The sequence below is a fragment of the Neodiprion virginianus genome, chromosome 4, assembly GCF_021901495.1.
Source record: "Neodiprion virginianus isolate iyNeoVirg1 chromosome 4, iyNeoVirg1.1, whole genome shotgun sequence".
NCBI lineage: Eukaryota > Metazoa > Arthropoda > Insecta > Hymenoptera > Diprionidae > Neodiprion > Neodiprion virginianus.
Window position 1 is genome coordinate 19,684,072 of NC_060880.1, and position 12,594 is coordinate 19,696,665.

The 12,594-nt window shown below is 35.2% G+C and overlaps 1 protein-coding gene and 1 long non-coding RNA gene across 3 annotated transcripts in view; one reads left to right on the top strand and one right to left on the bottom strand.

The window, feature by feature from the left end:
* The window catches only part of LOC124302503 (lachesin-like), a 105,144-nt gene that overhangs the window by 18,863 nt on the left and 73,687 nt on the right, over positions 1 to 12,594 (bottom strand). The gene's annotated exons all lie outside the window — the stretch shown is intronic.
* Positions 1 to 12,594, top strand: part of LOC124302504 (uncharacterized) — a 97,006-nt gene that overhangs the window by 10,729 nt on the left and 73,683 nt on the right. The gene's annotated exons all lie outside the window — the stretch shown is intronic.

Below are 12,594 nucleotides of genomic sequence, written 5' to 3' on the forward strand. Positions count from 1 at the left end.
CGTATAATTCGTCGCGAAAAATTTTTGCACGAGAATGAATTTCACATCCGCACATGCAGCTCGGCCATCCGATTATTCCAGCAATCTCGATTTGAGGCGAAGCCACTAGACAAGACAATCAAAGCATACCATCTACGCCTTTGGTTACCGTGGGACAACCGCAAGCTCGCAAGGCCAAACCGAGCCTGAAGTGAGCCTAAAAATCATACGGTTTTAGCCGCGGCTTCGCAATCCGGAGAATTCCCCTTCGCTTCGGTCAAAGAGAGGGATCGCGATGCATCTATAGCAACCGTTTCGCATTCCATTATCGCTCAAAAGCCAGCGGCTAACCGTTCGACTTGTGAATATTCGCTTTAATTATAACAGCCTCGTTGCAAAATTTTGCAGCGATTCGCGGGTGCAACGGTATTTATTTATTTACTTATTATTTTTTAGTAACGAAAATAAAGCTTCTTGTAATGGAACAAAAAAATCAAGCGGCTGTCGCTAGTTTAGAGAAAAATTACTGAATTCGATGCGATTCTTTAAATCATTCAACTTTTATATCTACGCTTTCTTTGGTCGGTTAATAAGTGTGAAGAATCTCTTTTCGCTCCTTTAGCATCAAACAAAAAAAAATTAGTTTAAATTCTTCCCTTACACAAGTAGGACAAGAACGCGCTGTGCACAACGTCGTAAATAGGCAAGCATGCGAAGGGGCGTTCTCTTATGACTAGATTGGCCATAAATAATGCTCTGTGGTTTATGGAGAATTATTACACCTATGATACAGGTGAGGGCGAAACAAGAACACGCTTATGTTGAGGGCTGCACGATGTTTAGTGAAGATTTATCCATCCTCATAAGAGAGACCATGCAAAACAATTCTATAACTCTGTTAAATTTTTAATCCAGACCAATTGACACGACTGAATTAAACTGACTTGAATGAAAGGGAAGAAAAATAATGTTGAACCATTACTAGACTTTAATTAAAATAGCTTCATCAAAGCTATTAATATCTTCGATAGCCTACCTAATAACATAAAAATACTATCAGTTGATCAAATTTCTGCAATAAAAAAACAGAAAGAGGTGATAAAATATAATGTATAGCAATGAAATTTAAATTTTTTAATTCTGTTTCCGGGATTTAATGAAATACCTGAAGTTTTGTTTGACGATCTTGTTTTGCTTTTTGTCTCTTCTATTTCAATGTCAATTGTAGGCATTGGTAATAAATATTTCTATTGATAATTGAAAAAACTTAAAAATTGTTATACAGCGAATTGAGGTACTTCGATTAAAGTATTTTAATTCGGTACGTCAAATTTATGAACCAGACCTACGAACAAGTAATCTTAATTGCCTCCGTGGGATTGCTTACGTAAAATTATCTAGTCAATACTTATCGTCGTGAACATTAATTGCATATTGAAAAATTTGGAAAACGATAGTATAAAATATAATTATATATGTAAAAATTTTTTACAGTTTTGAGTAAATTATATTGTTATTCAGTGAATTACTATTACCTGTACAAGCACCTTTTTCCCATGACAGTAAATTCTCTGGTTAACTTTTACCTTCGGGCCGCGATCATCACAAGTCTTTAAGAGTAAGCGTGCGCGTGATGGGAATTCGGAGAGAGTTTTTGCGTGTTTATCAGTATTATGTAAAGGTATAAACTTTCGCCCCCATTTCACCGCGGATCCGATCTCTCGCAACTCCGCAGCCACTCGATCAAAGGAGAAGAACCCTAACTTGGTTAGTGTGCTCGTCTTATATTATGTAGCGGTGAAACGTCGAGAGCAGGATCTAGAGCTCGTTTTATCCTCCGGGACGTGGAGAAACTCGATTTTAACACAATTACGCCCTCGATTAGTCGGAGGGAAGGCGGGCAACGCCGCCTACCTAAGCTGGTTATTTCTGAGTTGATATTATACCCACGTTTTCGGCAACTCCATTTTTTTTTTTTTTTTTATAGGAATTTCAGAAATTAGATATCGAAGTGCGAATGGATTAAGTCGAGACGAGTGCAAAATTGTCGTGCAATTTCGCAAATATTCGTTAGCCTCTCAAGGTGACAAGTTCTTTTTAACCTAAACGTTAAATATTTTTTAAGTATTTTTTAAACGTTTCTGAAAACTTGGAAAATGATGTCCGTAATTGTTGAACATCGCATTTGCACGCAAGATCTTTCTAGAATATTTTTCAAACATCCGTGAAGTCTTGGATAATGAAATTTTGTTTGTTGAATGGAGTTTGATATCGCTAGAAATCGTATAGAATTTTTATCAATCGATTTCCACCCTTCCAAACTATTTTTGAACACTTGTCAAATCTTTACGAACTTGCGGAAATCGTCGACTAATATTTTGTATCGCACGTGTCGACATTTTTTCGAACATCATTTATTTATTTTTCAAATTCCATGGAATCGTTTGAGATTCGTTCAAACTTTCTGCAATGTCTGTCAAAGAAGTCGTTTTCAATAATTATTCAACCCAGAATGCTGACCGGAATCTTATCAATTCAATTCAAAAACTTGTGAGAAATCGCGAAAAGTTTTTTAAAATCCGCAATTTTTTTTCACCTAATAAATTTTACCTCTGTGTTAAAAACTTTTTCAAGCTTACTTCAACGATACCTGAAAGTTATCGAAGTGAGTAAAATCTATCACCTCTGAAACAGTGCGACGAGTGTTGTTAATTATGGAATCGTTGAAATTGCAAGAAATTTCAAAAATCGGAGAAACGCTTTTCAACCTTTTCAAAAAAATCTTTGAACCGTCCCAGTTCAACTCTCGAGCTTTTCTGGATTATTTCGCACCTGTAGGCTTACGCCGGCGGCGAAATCAGAGACTCGTCGTCTTTGGGGTGGTTCTCAGCTCCTCTTGACGAAAAAGAAAACGAAAAAAAGGTTACACCTTCATCTCGGGCGGGTTTCCTGCAGGAGAAACCTTGCGAAACGCGACTATGAATTACAGCCGAAGTTTCCGAGCAGCGCTTGTTCCAAGAGCCTCTGTTTCCCGAAATTCCGCCCTCCGCAAAACTGCACCCCCGGTTTTCCCTAAATTTATCCGCCCGCTTTTGGCGACTGCGGGAATTCACCCCGAAGTCAGAAGTCCCTTCACTCACTTTCTGATTCGCACGGCTGAAAGGTAAACATGCAATTTCACCTTCAATTCCTACCATTTACCAACCCTCGAAATTTCTTCCTAAAAAGTAAATAATTATTTTGTAAGATGTGTTATTTCTCTCAACATTCAAATGTTCTGTATACGTCAAATCCAAATTCGAATTCAAATTATCTTGTGAAATGTGGATCGAAAACTTGTTACAAATATTATGTGGCTACAATAACTACCAATCCGTCAATTTTTCCCGAAAAAGTCAGTAATTTTTTCGCAATATTTTTAATTTTTTTCAATATCGAAATTCTGCGTACGTGAAATCTCACTTTGCGTATTGTTCTACGAAAGTTTTCTCCACGCACGGAAAAAACAATAAATAAAAATTCTACCTCACCACAAATTTTCCCAAAAAAACTCGGACGTATAAAATTATTAAAGCAATTGAAAACTGTTTACCAAAAATTTTTTAAGTACTCACTCAAAACTCCGTCCAAATTCTAATTTATTCTCGATAGTTTAATCGAAGTATTCCCTCGCGAAAAGTGAAAACTTCTTCACAAGAGGACGAAAGTTTCTATGCCGAAATATTTTTTCTACACACCCGAATCAAGCGTTTTTTAATTACGACAGGTACCGATTAAATTTCTGGATTTTCGTCGGATTTCGGAAGAATTTTTTTATTCCACGGTACAAGGAATTGGAAAATCGTTGATGATGACACAGATTGTAGTACTATGAATTTATCTTTCATAATTAATTGCAACTAATTGTTGGAAATATGACTGAAAATTATAGATCGTAAGAATTTTCCTACCTTTTTTCTATTCTATTCCTCTATTTATTAGACTAAAAAAATGTTTGACGATAGAACATCGCGTTTGATTTTGTCTAATCTCGTTTTGTTGTTCATTCCTGTTATTTTCGTTATGATTTGAGTCGGGAAAACCTGGAAATGGCAGGAATTCGGGATGATTGACAAGTTGTATATTTCACCGGGTTTATCAAACTGCAGAGGTGTTCCACGAACGTGTATGAGCTGTATATGTACGTAAATAATAAACATATATAACGAGTGCAGTCGGTATACCGAAATGCAAATTCAACGTCAATTTTGCCAAATCAAAAAATATTGGAACTTGAATACACGGATATGCGAATGTGATATGTGACGAAATATGTATATGGAGCATTCCATGTCAAATCAACAGCCCATGTCCCTCACTCCTTTCGATTTTGAAATTTTTTTAGCATGATGCTGTTACCGACCCAAAAGGGGATTTGTTTCAGATTTTTTTAAACAACCAGTGAAATTTACGAAAAATCGAAAAACTAGTTCCGAAAATGCTATGTTTAAAAATCGGAAGATTTATGACCGATCAATAAAATAAAAACTCCAATTCCCACGTAGAGAAAATAAAAACGTGTGAAGAAAATAGTATATTCTGAGATTTTACTATCGAATGGTGCATGAAAATCGCATTTTAAATCGTGCGAATTTTCCCAGATTTCTTGACATGACGGTTTCAGAATTGGTTGTTGACTTTTTTATACTCCACTGATGGTTGAAAAAATATGAAAGAAATGCCAGACCATTTTAGATTAGTAATAACATCATATTAAAAAATTATCTCAATTAAAGGGAGTGGGTGATATGCTGATTTGACGTGGAATGCCGTATATATGTGTGAGGTATTCGCGTCAAGTCGAACGGCCGGCTTCCTTGATCCATTTTAATCCGATAGCCTTTTCATACAATCAAAGTACATATTGAAAGGATGAACTTTGAATTTGTCAGATGTTTTGGACGCATGATTTCTTCACGACAACTCGTCCAATAAATTGATTTCAACAATGTTATGATTTTTCACGCCGACGTAGCTTAAAGCCTTTTCGGATTTTTCGTACCCCGTTTCAGTGTAATTTTTATCCAAAATGCGAGCAAATTATTCGTTACTGAGAAGTGCCCTGATCGAATGGGCTACAATTTATACACAGCGTGCCTTCTTCAACGCGAAAGGTTTTCTGAAAACTTCATAGCGGATGGTGCAGTTGTTCGGAAGATGTATCAACGAATATTCACAGAGTGGCGAGAATTCCGTTCAAAGTTCGCGGCGCGGCGAGAAGTTTGCTTACCCTGCGCGTGGCGCTGCTGCGCACTCGAGCGCGATCTTCGATTGTTACGCGTCTTGTTTATAATCTCGATTGTCAACTGTTGTTGAGGAGTGATACTTCGGTCTATCATTTATCACGATTCCTGACATGATATGTGAATTCCCTACTGCCGGACAATATTTTCGAAGCATATTCATCCAAGGTAAGAGTTCAACGATGTTTTGGGTATCGTAATGCCGACTATAACTGTCACCGTTCATACCACCGCATTTATAGTACGTATGGATGGGAAATTTCACATTTCCATGAAAACTATTACTTGTAACTTTTGAACTGCTTTTCCGCCTACTACGAAACTCACAGACAAACTTTGATATTGAAAAAGACATGCAGTGTAAACATTTCAGCCGATTCGATTAGGGTAACATTTTGTTGCAAAAGATTTTCGAAGATTTTTCATGAAAACTATACTTTAACAGTGCACGTAAAATTGTGCAAAATTATTTCTAGAAGTTTTATAGAAAGATGCGAAACTTTTGTAAGTAAGATGAGAACTTTTTCCATATGTCACCTAAATTTCAAGCTATGTTAACTTGAGAAGATGAGAAATCGTGAAAAGCTGATTTTTCGACTAGCTGTGGTAAAAAAATGCTTGGTTAGGAAAATCTGAAAAAATTCAGATTTGATGCTTTCGATACGAACTTCAAGTGAGTAAAAGAGCGAAAAAATGAAAAGTGGTCAGGGAAAAAATCTCGTTTCTCCGTTCGGTGTGACGTGGAATCCCCCATATACATATATGAATATCTCGACAAAATTCGGACGCAGCATCGCGATTCGTGTTGTTAACGTCAATGATTGAAATAAAAATTGAACAACCTTTTGTCAACCTGCAAACGGTGTTCGCACACGCTTACTGCATGAGTTCTGAAACGGCAATCCGATGTATAATGTAAATATCTCGCTGAGCTGCGTCAGTCGGCTAGTTTCAATATCGCCGCGAAATGTTTTTTCCTATTTTTCTTCCACTTTTGCGAAATTTTCCTTTTTTTCTCTTTCCGAATTTTCATTTTTTTCATCTTCAAATTCCACAATTCGACACTTTATATGGCCAAACAATACAAATCCGTATTCCGTTATTTTCACCGTGAAAAATGCATTTTCCTACTCTTGCAAAATCCTCAATTTGCAATCGCGAGACTCAGCGATATTCACCGGAAATACATTCAAATTCTTTCCAATTACGACAAACGTTGCGGAATCCGCGATTCGGTGAATTTAATTCGAGAGGCGAATTTTTTTGGTTGATTTTTTTTAATTGTTTGTTTGATCACTCTTTGTGTTTATTATCTCGTTTCGCTTCAGGTACTTAATTGCGCTTATTAAATTGCACACTCTATCATGTTTTCAACTAATCGATAATTGAACAAATAAACAATTATTTTGGAAAATTGATCAAATTAACAATAATACTTTCGATGATTTTTATCCCCAAATACATCTTGACGATATTCATGAAAATTTCAGCGTTATTCATAAATATATTTTCAATTTTTCCAGACAGTATTGAACAAACACATAATTTAATTACTAAATTGTGTCGGTCCGCTTACACATTCATTTCTGCAAACTTGCTACAAATCTTGAATAAAAAATAACGGTAAAAAAGAAGGCGGAAAACGGTTTAAAGTAGAAGATTCAAGTTTATTCCGTAATTGAATGCCATTTCATATTGATCTATAATTTTCTCACACAAAACGGGATTATTTCAAACGTGCAAAAAGTCTTTGGGTTTAAAATAAACAATAATAGAAAAAAATGCCTTACGAATTTGACTTCCGTAAAGCGCACAGGTGTTGAAACATCCGTTTACCCCGATTTTAAATTTATTTACTCTCCTCGAACGTGGCGAGAATACTTCTCGAGTTTCTTTTCTCTCTTTCTCGTTTTTCCGCCAAATTTCTTTTTCTTTCCTCCCATCCTCTCTCTCTCTTTCTCTCTTTCTCCCTTTTTTTCCTCAGGTGTAAACCGACGTTTCATACACACAATTCGCTTCCCGTAACAAAGAATCCCTCGCTTACAACAGGCAACTGCACTTCCAAGCGTTCTTAGTTCCCTATACATATGTATATGTATATATATATACATACATATATACCTGCTCGTTGCACAATTTTCTTCGTCCTGCGCTCGGCGCTCTGCCAGGAGTCTAATTATTCCTACACCGTTAAACCCGTTTAGCACATCGATTTTGCAACTTTAAGCATTCTCTCTCTCTCTCTCTCTCTTTCTCTCTCCCTCCCTTTCTGTCTTTCGCGAAACACCTTGAAATTCGTGTACACACACACACACACTCACAGTCCAGCATAATTTTCCCAATCTCGACAAGTCACACTGAGCAAAAATCAATCAGTTTCTTTTTCGCCTCCAAGCGAAAGCATATGAGTAAGAAAATTTATTTCACCATATATAGTAAGAAAACGACTTGTATTTTGTACACAGTCATACATGTACGATGTAACATATAATAATAACAAGTGTATTATTATATTATACCGAAAACGGGAGAATCTGCAGAGAAAATATTAAAGAGCCCGTGAATACAACTTGTCCAATTTTTTATATAATTTATACATATAGACAATCGAAAGATTTGAATATCATCTAAATATATTATGCATGCATGGGAATTTTGCGTCGAGAATACGTTTTGTACACTAAAATTCATTTTCTCCATTTCTTTTTTTAGCAAAAGTTTATCCTGGGTTCTTATATATTTTGTGCGCAGCGTCGGTGGTCAAGGAGGGTTGATTCTCTTGGGAGACCTGCCACCGTCTGCAGGCTTGGTCCCTTTCATTTTTGTTTATTTGTTTATTTTTTTCTTTTTTTTTTTTTTCTTTTTTCATTCACCAACTTTGAATAAGTTTTCTAAATCTACGTTATTTCATACGATTAATTCTAATTCGGTATACAATTCCGTCGCAATGACGAATCGTGAGAACGGTGAGAATCAGTTTCGTTTCGAATCGATACTTTGGATGTGTATGAAAATTACGTCGGACAAACGACAGTTTGTCAAATATTTTTCAAAGGGAAATATCACGAGTGAAGAAAATAGTAGAAATTAGAAAAGACTGGTATTAGAATTCCAATTTTCAAACAAAAATAGTACACATAAAATAGGACGAAACAAACAACAAGAGCAGCAGTAATTGAGTTATAGATAAAGTGGAAAAAGCATTAAATTCAGAACTGAGATTTGTTTCTTTCTTTCTAAATGATAAGCAGTCGTATGGAAAATAAATTGAAGATATTTATGAATTGTTTCTCCAAATTAGCTTTTTTAGAATTCTAACACCCTGTACAACATGCGCACGTATATATTATACAACGTATTATTCCGCAGCGTTTGCGTCGTTCGTAATAATATTCTTGTGCATGTCACGCGCCCCGAGCTGCACGAAATAATGCTCGTATATTACAACGTACATAAAGTTCAAAGTCAAAAGACTGGCGGGAATTTTTATGCATACCTACATCCTGCGAATCACGTTGCGATTTTATAGTGTCTGCATATTATATCGTCGGTATGCGTTGCGGTTGCAGAATAATATTCAAAATTGCGGTACATTGAATACCGTTCCAACCCTCGTCCGCGTTGTCGAAAATTGCCTGATTAACGAATCTGCGTGTCTCGTTTCGATCAAAAATCTTCGCATTAATTCGACATAGATACAATTCATTCTACACGTGGAAGGAATTTTAATCCGTTTCCAAAAATGTTTGTGGGTAATTTTTTTTTCATCAAAGCAGGTATAGAAATAGGCGAACGACTTTCGTTTCGATCGAAAATCTTTGGATTAATTTATACAAAATTCATTATGCGAATCAAAGAAATTGTGATTTATTTCCAAAAATATTATTGACTGATTTGTTTTCGTTTACTATTTATTTTTTTAAAATCTTATTTGTTCGTCCTTTAGTCTGAAAAAAAATTTTTTTGTTTTCTTTTATTAGCTATCATCGAAGTAGCGTGATACAAATATGAATAATGTAACCAAGAATGTTTAATGACAATGATTTCAAATCGAAATGTTTGTTTTTTCATTCTGCTGACATAATAAACGTAATAATTTTTTTCACGGTTTTTGTTAATTCATTCTCACGGTATTTTAAATTCCACCCCTTAAATTTTTTCGTATAAACTAAACGATAAACTATCACGTGCAACTCACGCAGTCAGCAGCTATCACGCCTCGTCGTAATTTCCCCAGGTTTAACGTCCAAAGAAGATAAAAAAATTTACGCTTCACCGTTCATTCAATTTTTCTCTCACATTTTTCACCCCTCTTCATACTTTTATCATTTTGTTTGGCGATATTTCGGTTAGTTATTTTTTTTTTGTTATGTATGTATGTTTCGCGTTTTGTTGAGTCGAGGTTTTCACCGAGCGCCTGGTAACAAAAAAAAAAAAAAAAAATAATACAATATGATACGACTTTCAACAAACCCATAAATTCATTACAATTGTTGCAGGAATACAGTAAAATAACTGATCGCAAATTTATCGATACTTCTATCTTTGCAATTACAGACGAAATTGTTTCAAATTGTTTCAAATTACGTTCGCAAAATGTTTCAGCGAGAGAAAAACTGCTGACTAGATTTAAAAGAAGTTTTGAAAATGGTGAAATTTTTGGCAAACGTGCGAAATTTTTACGTTCAATTTGGGTTTTGATCGAGCATTTTTGAATAATCGGAATATTTCTGCGCCGGGAATAAATAAGGAGAGGCTGAGAGAGATAGAGAGAGAGAGAGACGAGTAAAGTCCCGTCAGTTCAGACGGAGGCGTCCCGACGTCGACGTAGCGTGAAAGGCGCCCGTTGCTGCGGCGGATCGACGACGTATATATAAATGCGTTTCCATGTGGGACAGATAGGAAAAGCTGTCTTTCAAAGCGATTCGAGTCTCGGAGCGCTCAAGGCTTCTGAGTTTTTTTTTTTTTTAAATTCGGAGTAAAATAGAGCTCGAAGAATCCGCAGACGGATCTCTCGGCTCCTCTTCCTCCTTACTCGCCCACCTTTTTTATTCTTTCCGTCAGCCAACCCTCGGTTTACGATTAACAAAAGCCATGTCCACCCTTTTCCGTTTTTCTTTGTACAAAATATATTTAAGGTACGCAAACACGCCGGGATTTCTTGCACCTGTAACACTGGATTTAGAAAAACACGATTTGTTTCCAAATTCCTTGTTCCTGTCTATTTACAGTATATTTTTACTATGTGTAATATGTATATATCGATTTGAAATTGCGTTTGTATTAGTTTTTTTTTTCAGAAACAAAGTATTTGGACGCTTGTAACTCTTTTTTTTTGTTTTATGTTTCTTGAGCTTGATTTATATTGATGGCTTGTTTTTGTAATATTTCGTATTTTGTATCGACTAGAATATGCGTTGATATTGCTTTTTTAGAAGAAAAGAATGTTCAAGATACAGTTATCTTTTTTTTCTGTTTTTTCAGCTTGCGTTATACCGATGACCCATTTATGTAACATTTCACATTTTTTATCGACTCGAAAACGTCTTTCGATGTTTTTCTCTCAGAACGCGACAACATGAGGAGATTTATTTTTTGTTTCTTTTTTCAGTTACAATATGGATGTTATTTATTCATTTATTTCTTCTCAAATTGACAGTAAAAACAACAAACTTTTCGAAAAGAAAGGAAATGAATTTAACGTTGAAGCAAACTTTCCAGAAATTATAAATAACTTTAACGAAAAGACATTCCAATTATTAGGTACATTTGGTGTAACGAAAATTGAAGGGTCTGCTTCGCAAAATTCTTTTTCATTTCAATAAATGTTCATTTTAATAAATGTTCATTTTTTACTCCATTGCATCAGGAGTCTCGCTTAATCGATTCTCTTTACCGTTTACCAATTATTCATCAAATTTTGACTCGTTTAATATAGTTTGTGCAAATTGGTACGTTATATTCAGCTGTAAAAAGTTGCAAATTCAAAGATTGAAATTAAGAAGGTTGATCGATGAAAACTTGATACTTTTACCGATTTGATCGACAAAAAAGAATGTCAATCCGTTTCAATAATTTATTACGAATTAGGTGAATAAAATTGCACGAATCCACGAGATTTGAAAAAAACAAAACCTTCAACTCTCTAAAATGCAGCATCGATGATTGAGCTTTCGCCCACAAAAATCCAGTCTTATCTGTTTCCGTATTATCAAAGAAATTTTCGCTGCTGTCGTTGAAATAAATACCGTGATGCCAAGCTCGACCATCGATTCGAAATTTCCAATGAAGTGGGGACAGTGAATGCAATAATGTTTGCCAGAAAATCGAGCGGACACGGATCGCGTTGCTGAATAGAATGTTTCATCCAACGAGTGTGTAAAAAGTTTAAAGTTCGCCCGGATATTCCGGTGGAAAAATTTTACACATTCAATATTTGCATTCGTGCACATATTCGCTCAATGTTTACATTGCATATATTATTTTGCATGTTTATATACAGCGGTTGAATGTGTAACCTTCGCGAATATGCGGTTTGAATCCCGTTTCGAAACCAGCTTTGCGTGAACCGCCAGGCGAGAGCAACTTTGGGATTACTAAAAGCTCCGAAAGTTCGGAATCGCGTAATAAACTAACTCTATCAGCTGTAAAAGGAGTACGGAAAAAAAATCAAGTCGATTTAGGCGCATTTTATGCAAAATAGACATTTTTTTATACGGAAATGAGGAAAAAGAGATGAAAAAATTCTACGATATTCAGAAAAATTTTATATTCCAATTTGATTCTGCCTGGTAAAAATTGAACTTCATTTTATTTTGTTGTTTTTTTTTCAGCATTGATTATTATTTTCTTTTCATGCAAAGCAATTGCATGAAACGAGTGACGCTAGGAGCAAAAAAAAAAAAAAAGTAATAATCAGAAGGTAAATTTGTATCGTCGGGTCCAAAGGAATCTAAATTATTTAGCGAAATTGCTAAAAATCTCAATTTCAGGTGGTTCAAGAAACGTTTCTTTTAATAACGTCGTAAAATGAGTGAAATTTGAGAAAGAATAACTAGGAAAAAACGCAATTATTATTTGACTACTGCGAATAAGTGTAAACAATTTTGTAAAAATTGATGAGAATTTCGTTCTTGGGCTATTCGAAGAAGATTTTTTTCTCAACAACAATATCATAAAATACGCGTAGCTTTGGGCTAATAACTGGTAGTAAAAGAGAGAACGAGAGAGCGAAAAAATGTAAATAAGAAATTATTTTTGGAGTGCAATTAAATGTAAATATTTTTTCTGAAATTTATAAGAATCTCACTTTCACGTGCCTCGAAGGACGTTT